The sequence below is a fragment of the Atractosteus spatula genome, chromosome 14 (genome assembly GCF_055471065.1).
Source record: "Atractosteus spatula isolate fAtrSpa1 chromosome 14, fAtrSpa1.hap1, whole genome shotgun sequence".
Taxonomy (NCBI): domain Eukaryota; kingdom Metazoa; phylum Chordata; class Actinopteri; order Semionotiformes; family Lepisosteidae; genus Atractosteus; species Atractosteus spatula.
In genome coordinates this window covers 42,723,220-42,736,576 of record NC_142719.1, presented here as the reverse complement: position 1 = coordinate 42,736,576, position 13,357 = coordinate 42,723,220, and positions in this window count along the sequence as shown.

Sequence of the window (13,357 nt, the reverse complement as noted above, 5' to 3'; positions counted from 1 at the left end):
GTACAAGACATAGATGTCAGCACAATGACTGATGGTAGGCCTGGAATCCAGATGTAATGTATGCCACAGCACTGATATTTGATCAGTGCCCTTGTGTTGATTCTCTGTGTCCTATGTTCCTCTGTCTTAGGAGGAGTCCAGTTGCAGTCACAGGGGAGTGATGATTTTTAAAGCACTAGATAGAAAATGATGAAAAACATAGATAACACATGCGACTGGCTTTAAATGCATGGCTGTAGTTTTGGAGTTTTGAACTACTTTAATGTGCCTACATACCTCTTTTAGCAGATAGTGGCCTATCCAAGAATAGTAGTATTAATTCTGTAGAAACCAAGAAATTCGAGCCTGAAGTGTTCGTTCGTCCAGCCAAGCTTTATTGTTTGCATACAAGGAACCACAATAAGGACCATAGTAGTTATAGTATCTATTGTAGTTTTTGAGGTAACTTTCTCAGGATACTGTAGGACTCAGATAGCACTTAAACCTTCCTTTCTAGTCAGGAGTTTAGTGTAAACAGTCACCATTTGGGTAAACAGTCACCATTTGGGGTTTAGCACGGGGGGGGAAGCATCTGTGCTCAAGCAAGTGTGATGGTCAGAGTTCAGCATGTGAAAGCTGCTAGCAGGCTCCATTAATGCTGATTTGAGGAAACGCAATAAAATAACTTTTTCTTGTCAAACTTGCAAAAAATCCAATAAGGCCTTCTGCATCCAAAAACAACATACAAGACAGGTGAGCTACAGTATGTAAACTCTGTGCAGACATTAAGATGCGTGCATCAGTACTGCTGGTTGTGCATTAGGGTGATTGGTCATGCCGGAAGGAAGAGGATTTGTGTGATATTATTTTTCTGTGTTCCAGTTGCAATGGCGAAAATGATAGCAGTGATAACCAGAAATCCTTTTGAAATTTGAAACTATTTGCTCTGATTTGTTTTTGTTTTTTTTCCTGAAGTGTACTGTATGTTATGCATCCCTGAGAAATTGCCTGGATTATATTGTCTGGTAATGTTATGGTTTAGAATTGAATGTCAGCCAGATTTCTGTCATAGTGGAGAGAAGCTGGCTTTCAGGAGAATGCTGGATGTTAATTTTAGACTACGTTTAATGTTTCTCTTTATTATTAAAAAACAAGAAAAGGCAAAACTGTTGAATGTATTTTTTTTCCAAAAATAACTGCTCGAAATGAAGCTGTCTGGAGTATATCCCAGAATTTGCAAATAGATTGTTTGTTATAGCTCACACAGCCCACACAGAAGCAACATATGGTTCAGGAATAATGAGAGAGTGGTGTTGTGTGTTTTAGGCACAGGTTCCTTGTTTTTGGAAATGTCTCCTTCAATTAGTTATTATATACATGCACACAGAGTATATCTTATCATTTTTGTCTAGCACACATGGGCTTTGACAGGAAAGGGCTCATAAATTTCATAATATCTTAAGTTATGTCTAAGACAAGTGAACCTATAATATCAGTTATAACGTGTTTTACTTATTCATACGCTCGCTATAGCTGTCTCTGGATGCATTTAATTACGTATCATAGGTTTTTTCATCATGGAAGAATTCTTGTTTTTTTTCTCCAGAGATGATTTAAAGCTTTGAAACTCAGCTAAGGCAGCTGAATTTAAAATAGCTTCTTACACTCTGCTGGACTCTTGAGAAGATCCGACAACATTGAACGGTCCTGGAAAAACACACTCTTGCCAAAGGCACAGACCTGTTAAGTAAACTGACCCTTCTCCGTGGCTACTTGTCAATTTATTTAACAGGTTTGTGCTGCTAGGAATCAGTAGCTGACAAAAGCATTAAGAGAGGAACTTGCTGCCTCTTTGCAGTAGAGATACTCTACATACTGTACATGTTTGAAGAAAGAATGCCTAAACTCTAGACTGTGCTTAGTTTCTAACTGTTAAACATGCTCTTGGTGAATATTTCAATTTGAATTAGCCAACTTTTTTTATTTGTGTTGAATGTTTAGAAGGGTACACCATTCAATGTTAAATAATGAAATGCAAATCACTGTACTTCATTCTACTTCACCACAGAATAGAATTCATGTTTCATAGTTACAATTAAACAGACAGCTTTTAGAAAGTCATCTGTCGAGTCTAATCCAAAACACATTTCACTAGGGACAACATCATCCTAGAACTGGGTGCTTTGTGAATGTCTGGATTATTTGGCAGGGCAGGTCTGGTTTAATCTGCTTGGTCAGTATGCAGCTTCCTGGCCACAGGAACTCCTCTGGGCTGCTGGATATTGAATGCGAAGGGAGGAGTTTGAGTTCAGTTACTGTATGTAGCTGGTTTGGTGGTGATGGTGATTAGGTGCAGCTGTGTGAGATTGACTTGTCATTGTTATTCCTTAATATATTTACATATATATTATAACTTAATTTGTCATCATCATCAATGTTATCACAATCACAATTATTATTATTGCTTGATGTGATAAACATTTATGGAAAACAATTCTTCAGGATGAACTTTAAACCCCTCCTATAATTCGTCAGCAGTGAACAGCTTCTACCCAGAAGCACATCACACCCTGCTATAATCCTACTGATGGCGAATCTTCTTCTGCACAATGAGCCCCACTGCCACTCAGGAATGAGCCTAATCTCTACCTCCTGCCACCACTCTGATGATGTAACCCATACTCCACTCTGAAATAGAGAAGGGCAGCACACATCGATGCCAAAGAAAAAAATGCACACCGTCCTTCAAATCAGAAAGATTTATTTCTGTGGGTTCTGTTCTGTTCTGTTTGAGAACCTTGAAAAAGATTTTGTGATTTCTTCATGTGTGATTCTGAATGCGCTTGGTCATATTTCAGTCGGGACAAAGGAAAACCACTCAACCGGATTTTTACTTTAGTTTTACTTTTGACATGACACGCTGAAGCATCCGTCGACTTGCTTCAGCCCTGTCTTCTGACTGCACTGCACAAAATGCGGTAACATGGAATAAATGTTCTCAACAGAGAAAACAGTTAAAACGAGATGCTTTTATTCTTTGTTTAAAGTTTCGATTTATTGTTACACCAATGTAAACTTGAATAAGGGGTGGAGAGAAATATAATATGAAATGCATTTAAGTTCATCTGAGCTTCATATGGAAAAATGTACATATGCATTAGTTTTCATTTTTGATTTCACCTCCCCTGTTGCTTTGTGAGGCTTGTTGTTTCCTAGAAGGAACGCATTTTTAAACGATTCATAAACACTGCATGAGAAAGTGTGTCTCACTAATTACTGTCAGTATTGAGCCACATCATTAAAATCACTTCTGCTCTGGTTTGCACTGTGTGTCGGAGCCGATGGGGAGCAGCTCACTTGTTATTATGCTGCCCAGAGGAGAAGTGTCTCAATGCATTTCATTCATGTCACTGTAGTGAATTGTGGTTCTCAAGACAATTAACTTAGTTAAACTGCTGCACAGTGTTTTGCCGTGCTGTGGTGTGTTTCTCAGCATGCATGAGAAAGCAGTACAGAAGATGTAAAGTTGTTCTGGCTTCAGTAACATCACAACAACTTCCTGCATAGGTCTCTGTGTAGCTTGTTCCTGACTCCCACATCCCTGCGGGTAAAGAATTGCTTCTTATTCTCATTTTTTCATGCAGTTCCACATACTTTTCACTTGTGACATGCACGCTGTTCTCATTTACAGCTGTACATAACAAAACCTAAATACCTGCTAAGATGTTATTAAAAATCCCATTTGCAAGATACACAACTAGAATCTTGTCCCGCAACTCATGCTGCGGATTTAAGCTTTTTTTATTCTCTGAACTCACCACAATAGAGTTGGGATGGTTACCAAAATCTACAAGAGCCGGATCTGTTGTCAGGTGCCCGCACAACAAAGTCAAATCAAAGGGTCTCATGCAGCACAAGCACACGTCAATGTGTATGTGTCTGACAGGTTTTATGGAGACAGCATGCTAGAAAGTCCTACTTATGGAAATTAAACATTCATTAAATTAAACATAGAGCTTGCAGGGCAACAACAATGTTTTGCCCAAGTCCCTTAGTTTACTTTGGCACACAAGTGTAACAAGTGTGCATATTTATCTATCTCTTCGAATGTGAGTCTACCACCTGGAGGACTGTTCATTTGTACTTGCGTGTGGGAGGACTGAGGTTCTTTGTGCACGAAGGACACATTTCAAGGCATGTTTCCACAGTACATTACTGGTGAAAAGCACATCCTGAAATCTGTGTTTGTTTCCACGTTGCCTTGAGAGCAATTCATTTAGAACAACGCAACCAAGAGACAATAAAACGCCATGTTAATGGGCAAAAATTTATTTGAAAAAAAGAATAAAATTAAAAGTATGTCTTCTAAATGTAACATTATACAAATATATTTTGGAAATCATTCAGTTTTGCAGCAAATATTAATTTTGTTTACTAATGTTTGCTGTGGATGCCGGGTTTTGTGTTACCTTTGTTTAAAATTTGTTTTATTTACTGTAGTTACACTTTGCATGATACTGTACTTAATGGCATTTACTGCATAACACATGTCTGGGACAACTTGTGAGGGGGTTCGGGCAGCTAATGAACTGTCATTCCCTTAGCTAGGAGAGTCACGCCAAATACACTCCACATCTTTTGTCTCTCTCTCGCATTCGTTATAATCTAACGGAACTGCTGAATTATACATTAGCTGTGTAAATTTCCACGTCTCATGATTTTCACTCTTCTTACCAAGTGAAACAGGTGTGGGAAAGGGCCCGTTATTATGATGTGTGTTTGACAGCTTCAGTTCTCACGAAGGAACACTGAAGCCTTAATTTGTACTGTATGGTCAGCCCTGTGTTTTCATATGAATATTTCAGCATTATCAGCTTATGTAACAGCGCTCAGTAGCACTGAACATCTTACAGAAGAAAAAGGTAGTTACGTGTACGTTGTTGGAAACCTTACTAATGTACCGTGTGTTAGGATGTAGTGGTGGTTGGGCAGAGGGACATTGTCTCTTCGAGCTGTCATATCACGTCCCTCCAACAGAGGGCAATGGAGGTGTGAGTCATCAGGGCTGCAAGCCAACTACACACAATGGGGTGGCATGCAAATTGCATAAGGTATCCCAGCCTTTAGGTTTCAGAAGTTTTTCATCATTATAACTGCCATACAGATGTTTGAATAGATACAGCGCATGTACGCTTTTGCAGCACAGATGCAATGCTTTCCCTTGCCTGCTAATGATATGAACACGCTAATGTCATGTACTGTACCAATACAGTAGCAATTCTGTTAAAAAAAAAAGAAAAATCCTTTAAACTACAGCTTTCAGCTCAAAATGTCCCATTTTGGAAATCTGCAAACAGTTCCTGGTGAGTTATGCATGAGAACCAATGGAGAGATCACTGTTTTCTCTTTGAAAGCTTTGGTATATTACATTAAACAATTCCTAGGGCTTAATGCCACTCTTACTTTGCTTCAAAATACGCCTTCCATTTCTGCTAGGGGGTTATAAAAATAAAATTACTTTCAAAAGTAGCTGGAAGATGTTTGTTCTTTGCATATACCAAATGTTCTTCAAAGTCGGCAAGTAAAAGACATTGTTTCTGCACAGATTTTGGACTAGTCATTTTGGCTGGGAAATAAATCCTCTTTTTATATGAGCACATGTGTAGCTGCTGACGCTACTGTACTTCACACAGGTATTAAGGCAAGAATGTGGCTTTGGTGACTTTCAGGTTTTTGCAGCACAGTGCATTTTAATACTTTTAAAAGCCCATGACTATGGTTGACTGAGCAGTGAACACCATGTTAAACATACCAAGAAAATAAACTCTGCTGGTCTTGTTAATGTCCCAGAAAGCTATTAGCTGCTGCCAGTAGAAATATTAAAACAAATCAATATGGCTAAATACTTTTATTTATACAGTACACTCAGCAATGTGCAAGGTGTTTTTACACGGTATGTGCTTTGAAAAAGCGACAGAACAGGGTAATGTGGCACAGGGCACATTGGAAACAGGCAAAACAGAGAGTTTTAGTGGTTCATCATAGGAAAACATTTGATGCTCATTCTGCTTTTTGTGCTGTAAATATTGAGCGCTGGCTTTTGAGTTTGTCATCGGATGTACAGTAAGAGTATCTCAGAGGGGCTAAGTACTCTGTGAGTCTTTGTTTTAGGCTGTTTTCTCGTGATTCAGCTTGTTCAGTCTTTTGTGCTTCTCGTCTAACTGTGTCTCTAGACAAGCCTCTGTCCTTGGGTTTGCTTCTCATGTGCTGGGAATAATGGGCTTCACAGTTCGGTGACCACCAGTGCCAGAGCAGGGCCTTCTTGTATTCGCGCCCCAGTCTGTGAATTCAAGCTCGCCGACCCTCCGCTCTGAAAGGCACTTTGTATTTTGCTTTGTTTTACCTCATTCCCATACCGTAGCGCGACACGGAAAGTAATATCCGGTTGATTTCTTATGTGTGGGCTTTTGGCAACGGAAGACTTGTTCAATTAGGAAATAATAAGTCCTGAACGTTGGAAAGTGAAGAGCAGGCTTTCCGGGTTTTTTAATATCAAAGGATTAATAAACGAAGGGTCTGCTGTACAATCAATCTATGAAGGTGAACTTCACAACTCATTTCTTTGACTTCAGTGATCACTGCAATTCTCAACCTACTGCTTTCCTCCAGAAATCCAGCAAAATGACGGGTGTTTTATTTTTAGACACCAGCTTTTAACCTTCCTCCAGGCTTCAGTCTCACTGCAACGCGCGATCATCTTTAGACTGCTGAACAATGACATTCAACATCAGTTTACATCACAGCGAGAACACGAACAATAAAGCTCTTTTCCATAATTAGCGGCTATTATGAAGCCAATCACTTTGCATCTAGGTCTGAGCTACTCTAAGTTATATGTTCTGAAAGAGACAGTAATGACCCCTTATGGCGTGTCAGTATTACTTTACAAAAGTCTGTAGGTTTATGTGGTTGTCAATATACAGTTGGAACATAAATAATGCACAGACAGGATTCCGACTAGTCTATTATAGATGTCTCCAACCCCGGTACAAATTCCCTGTTTTATCCCTGGGCCCCATTAAGTGTTATAGGTCACCCAAAAATAGCCCTGTCTTAAAGATAAATCCACATGGAAACACATTAAAGAAGAATGAGGAAATTCACTTGTTGAAACCTGACCATTTCGAGATTTAGGGGAGGTTGATACTGTAGGTGTCCAGAAACAATGCCATTGTTTTTTTCCTTTCTCATGTGACGATCAAACGAACCGTTATGATTTGGTTATTGGTACAAATAGGGGTTACGAAAATGGTGAAAATGAGGAATTGACCTAGCTGTTTGGTCAATAAGCAAAATAAATATTCATAACCCCCAACTTGTAAGTGATTTCTGCAAAATATACCCAAGTGTTTGGTGTAATTAGAGTACCACAAATTTTGGTGTTTACTTTTTTTGGTGTGAATTTCGGCACAGCTTTGGTGAAAAGAGTAATAATTCAGGCACACTTGGTTAACTCAATGAAACCTCAGTCAGTTTCTGCCTGGAATGATGTCCCTTCAAACATTTTATAATATCTCTTTTATAATATCTGCCTTCTGACCTTCTCCTCTCTCCATGGTCTTCATGTGATCTTATCTAGGAATTATCTAGGTGTAGGAAGGTAAAGTTTATAATTCTTTTTTAATAAGGGGACTCCCCACATCTCAGCAAACAGCCCCTCTGCATTGAAGCTGGAAGTGTTTACATTAACACAAGAGTGTTAAGAGTCACACACTTTATCTCAACTCTTGGAGACATTTCCTAGTCAGCTGTAGTGGTAACATTTTCTACAGGTAGCTGCCAAACTAAAGGAAACAATTGAATAAATGAGAGATACAAAGTATATAGAAAGCAGGTACTTCCATGCGGGTGTGATTCATGAGTTTATTAAGCAATTAACATCCTATTCTGCTTAGGGCCATGTACTGTATAAAAATGATTGACAGGCCCAGTTGCTCATTACTGTACATTTACTGTAGTTTTCACACTTTTACTGTGGTTTTACAATAGCTTTTAGTTTCTTATGGTTTAACCATGCCTGGGAGTCCTTCACAATACTGGGATATGGGAATAACTTGGATAACTATCGAAACATTTAACTGTCTGTAGTCTCTGCTATAATTTAGCACACTGAAAGCACGTTAAAACCAAGGACCACTACAGCAATGGTATGCTAAAGCCAAAGAAAAGAGTGTATAGAGTACAGGGTCTATGTTACAGTATGTGCATGGAATAAAAACAGCTTTCACACCGTACAAGAGACCTAGGGCAATAAACACCTCACCATAACTCTGTGAAATAAGAAACAGTATTGTATACTTGAGTGATTGCAAGCATAAAAATATACCAAACCTGTTTTTTAAAAAATCCCACCTACACATTAAGTATAATAAGGACGGCATTAATCATTTTGGAAGTATGCGTTATGCTATATTTATAGATTTTCTAGAAGAACCTCAGTAGGTTGATGCTGACAAATCCTTCTGTCACAAAGCCACTACTAGTTGGATTAAAAAAAGAATAATAATAGTGTCCGTGAAAAAACAACACAAGTTTTTTATTCATTTTGTTACATGACATACTTTCACTTCAGTGTTGGGCTGCTGCTGGTGCTCTCTGTGTCTCACATTTCAGACTCCCTTAAGATCCCTTCCTGGCCCAGGGTTTTATTACATGTAGAAAATAGGTTTTCCTGAGCTGTAGCATGTGGCCGTGTCTTTATAGATGCCCCGCAGCTTGGCTTTTCCAGGGTCGCACATAAATGGCAGTTAGTGAGATTGAATTTGAAGCTGGACTCGTCGGCTGACCATTTGTCTTTTTAACTGAAGCCAAACTGCAGCCTGGCTCCTTTATAGAGCTGAGGCTGGAGCCACTGAAGTCTCCATGGCCCTAAGGAGAGCCCACCAGATTCAAAGATACTGTAGTTACAATAAACACAGAATCAGCTCTAAATAATAAGGCCAAATTCAGCAAAACCATCTTTGCATATGTAATTTCTTCTTCTTTTAAATTCATACAATTTCACAGTACACCGACATTCTATATTTCATAAATCTAGCCAAGGCAGTGCAAATGATTATCCCACATTAGTGCTTTTATGATGATTGGAGGTATCTAAAGTGCCAAAGATAAATTCCCTAACTCCTTTGCTTTTGCGTAACCATTACGTATATTGAAAACTTGAATAAGGCAACTAAAATAATGTCGATTTCCAAATTCTGCTTAAGAGTTTAGTAAAACAAAACCAAGAGACTAATTTTCCGTTGTGCACAATTGGCTGCACATGATTGACTTGCAAACTCAGGGCTGTCTGCCCATTGTAGGCCTGTCAGCGTTTTCAACTAGGCCAGTTAGCTGTTCCCACTTTTAAAGAACAATCTTTGATTTATCATGATGGGGGTCCAAGATCCCCACACCTGCTGTTTTTTCATTCCAGCTGTGCTCTCAGTTCCATAATTGAAATCTTAATTGAACTAACCTGTTGCCTAATTAGAAAAGACCTCAAGGTATTAATCTGCTATAAAATTTAAATTTATAAATTGCAACGTCATACAGTTGTTAAAAGGCAACTGCAACAGGTTTAGGAGATTAAACCAATTAAAGAGCTCAGGTTAATCAGATTATTACTGCAGCTCCATTAAGGCTTCAGTTACACATTTAAGAGCTCAGCTGTGATGACAAGAAGCAGTTGTGGGGGTATGGAGGAGTAGAATGGAATTGGAATGGATCAGTGTTTGGAAAGGAAATGATCGCCCTGAGACTCTGCTTTTACAGCACAAGGACACCTGAATGTAAAGTTACATAAAGTAAGTGGGACAAGAAGGGGAGAAAAAAAGTTATCATAACTGGTGATTCATTTTGAATGAATTCTGCTCATTATTATTGCAGTCACACTCCTGAAGTGCTTTACATACTGAAAAGGTGAATGTTTGCATTGCTAGTGTTCTGAAATCGCATGGGGGAAACCAGGGTCCCCACTTTATTCTTCAATCAAGAAATATTAATTAAGACAAAAAGGTTAACGGTACAATGGCTGTAGGGCTTGTTGAATTTTATACCCAAAGGATTTTGCCTCAGAACAAAGCATGCGAATGCCTGATTGGGGGAGGACTTTCAATACAAGAAAGGTAGCCCGTTTCATAGTAAGAGGTTTTGCATATAGAGTGCATATTGCTCCCATGTTCAGGACAGCTCCCTGGGGTCCAGCACCTACGACTTTGTGAGACCATTGCACCTTGTGTCTTTGCTTTTTCACAGCAGTTGGCCAATGAAAGTTAGCAGACAGGAAAGCAAGGTGATTATATCCCATGGCTGTGAAAGGACTCTCACGTCCTCTGTAGTCTTCAGGAAATTAGCATTTGTAGGGGAAAACCTGCTTATGAGTCGGGTAGGAAAACTATAAAAATAGACTTTGAAAAACAGACCTGCAATTCTGCACAGATTTACTTGTAAAGCCCCAGGATTAAATGGACTGAAATCTTCAAAAGATACGGAACAAAGTGATGTTTTGTAAATTTGAATACTCCCTGGATGAAATGATCAAGTTTACAAGCTGTTTCAAAGAAAATAAATAGCTGGTTTAGTCTACTAGTAACTATTTGCTCAATCTGGGATAGAGGTGGGATCTACTTTTTATTCCTTCTCCGACCTTAAGGATACCAATGAACTAATTATGAGCTTGAAGTGATATCGCATGCTGCTTTAGTTCTTTATAGTTTTTACATTGAATGGGGAAAAATACTAAAAAAAAATCACTTCCGAAACTTGCAAGAAGCCCATAAGCACAGCTGGTTCCTCCCCTGGTCACAAGAGATCACACTGTGAGAATGTAAGCTGTTATGAAAATATTAGTCACTTTTAAATGAAAATTGGAAATACTAGTCAAGAATGGAGGAAGAATCTCTGAGTCTGGCCAGCTGCAAAAAATAATGAAACCGTAAAACATTTTTTGTGTTGTGTGCTGCTGCTTTAAGATCATTGTTTAAGACCTTGTCCTTATACCTCATGGTCTGTGTTTGGGGAAAATCAATCGTCTTCATACCCAGTACAGGTACTGTAGTGGTGGGGAGATAATGCAAATGTTTTTACAATCCAAGCATTTTATAAAATACTAAAGCAAAAGGAAACTACAGTAGGAATTTTTGTGGAAGAAGAGAACTGCATGGAAGAGGTGAGAGGATACAGCAGAGCATCAGGATGAGCTGGAAGGAGCCGTTTGCTGATGCTGGAAGAGTTGCAGCCCAGCCTGGGACAAACAGGGGCTACCAGGAGCAGAGCAGAGGAGGCTGCTGAGAAAGGGCAGATCCTGCAGACGTTCTTCGAAATGTGTGGCGGCTGCGTGTATTTGCACAGGCGTGCTGGCTGGAGCTGAGGATAACCTGGCAGAGGAGGAAGGAGGGAGGGAGGGAGAGGTTAGGATTGGGATGGGAAGTGGGAAGTTAAAGGTTGAGACTGAGGTGCCACAAGTGCATCCTGCAAGAGATATCTGTATTCTTGTGGTCATTTCAAGAGTTTGTCAGCTCAGCAGGTGTCACTCATTCTCTTCCTAGAAAATTCCATCTGTCTGATGGAACGATTATTTTCTAATCCTAATCCCTACACTGTATGTAAATTAAATACATTATTGATGTGATCCAATAGTTTGCATTCAGTCATACTTTCATTTGATAAAATATGCTGCTGAATTTCCTCCTTGGGCTTTTTCCATTTTTATCCCTACTGTGGTGTTTGCACTACACTGGACGGTGGGCATGGTGTGGTGAGTCTGCAGGAGAGAGCATTGCTCAACATGGAGGATTCCTTGAACGTAGAAACCGCTTGTGCTGTGGTTAGTGGTTTATGAGACAGCAGACTGATTCCACATACACGCTTTCTAAGTTATTAAATGGAATCCACTACAAGGAACAGCACACGTCTACTCTTTTGCTGTCTAAACCTCTCTTAAATGGAGATACGATGCTGTTGAAATGGTTGGGTTTATATAGACCTGTATATATTTTACAGCTTTGACAAGAAGCTTCCTAATAACCTGTAAACATGGATTCATCTGCCCCGGATGCCCCAACCTCCTCTATTGCTCTGCTGTAAATGGAAGAGTAATCCTGTAGTTCCTCAGACTCACATATCAGCTTGTCTGTAATAAATCCCTCTGCTGAGTGCTGGCTTGCCTTTAGCATGACTCTTTCAGAAACCCTCCATTAAAAACCCAGGGCCTTTTCCAGGAGAAGTGTAGCAGGTGACAAGGAAATCCAAGGTCAAAAGCTGCATGCTGTCAAAAGGAGAAGTTTGGCTTCTGAGCTAGGTTTCTCTTGGTCTTTGTCACTTGTATGTGGATGCGTGAGCAGAAGTTCCTCCACACGGGTCACGGTCAATCGGACTTCCTGAGGTCTTGGATTCATTCAGAAATAGTCTGTCACATGGCGAGAGAGCTGAGATCTTCAGGTTTGTAAGTGTTTATTTGAGCTCCTGATGTTTCACAGCCTTTATTATGAGAAAAGGCTTTGATAATCTGTGTATGATAAAGTGGTGAGTAGCATGTCCTTATGCCTATGCACTGAATTACGCAATATGAATTTTACAGTTCATGCAAATCTCTGTGGATGTGTTTATATTGTACAGTATTCACTCATTGTTATTTTTGTTTTAGTCCCTTGAAATGATGACTTTTCTTCTGTTCCCATATTGCTTATGTGTAGCATTTATTTCCCAATGCTGTAATTTTTTTTTTTTTTTTTTTTTTTTTTTTTTTTTTTTGCTTGAGTTTGTTCATAAAATGAAACTTGGATTAAACATTGTGTGATTGTAGGATACAATAAGTAACCCAGTCATGTAAACCTATGAGACCAGACAGAAATATAATATACAATGGGAATCATTTCAGTAGTTTAATCCAATTTCAACTATTGTGCAGATTATATTTTGGTGTAAATACACTTGCCTTAAGAAATGATGCCCATCACTATCGCAACACCCTTCACTTGGGAAGAATGAAACAGGGAGGCAGCAGCAATGAGAAAGATGTGGTGGAGGGAGGGGCGTAGAAAAGAGGTGCGCAAAGGAACCTCAACAGGTGCGATCTTTATGCAACAGGGAGTAGAAGAGGAAGATTGGATTTTTATTTCCTCCCAAACTTGCAGTGGGAGTCATCAACATTTCTCCAGGACAGAAGTGTTTTTTTTTTAACATTTTCTTGTACTGGTAGTACATTGTATACTGTAACTTAGTATTAATTCACTTAAAAGTAATAGTTCAAGTCTGATATTTGCCATGTGCATTTTACAGAGCATTCACTGGCCACACTATGAGAAGCTCCTGGTGAAACAAGTGTAGCGGAGCTAGT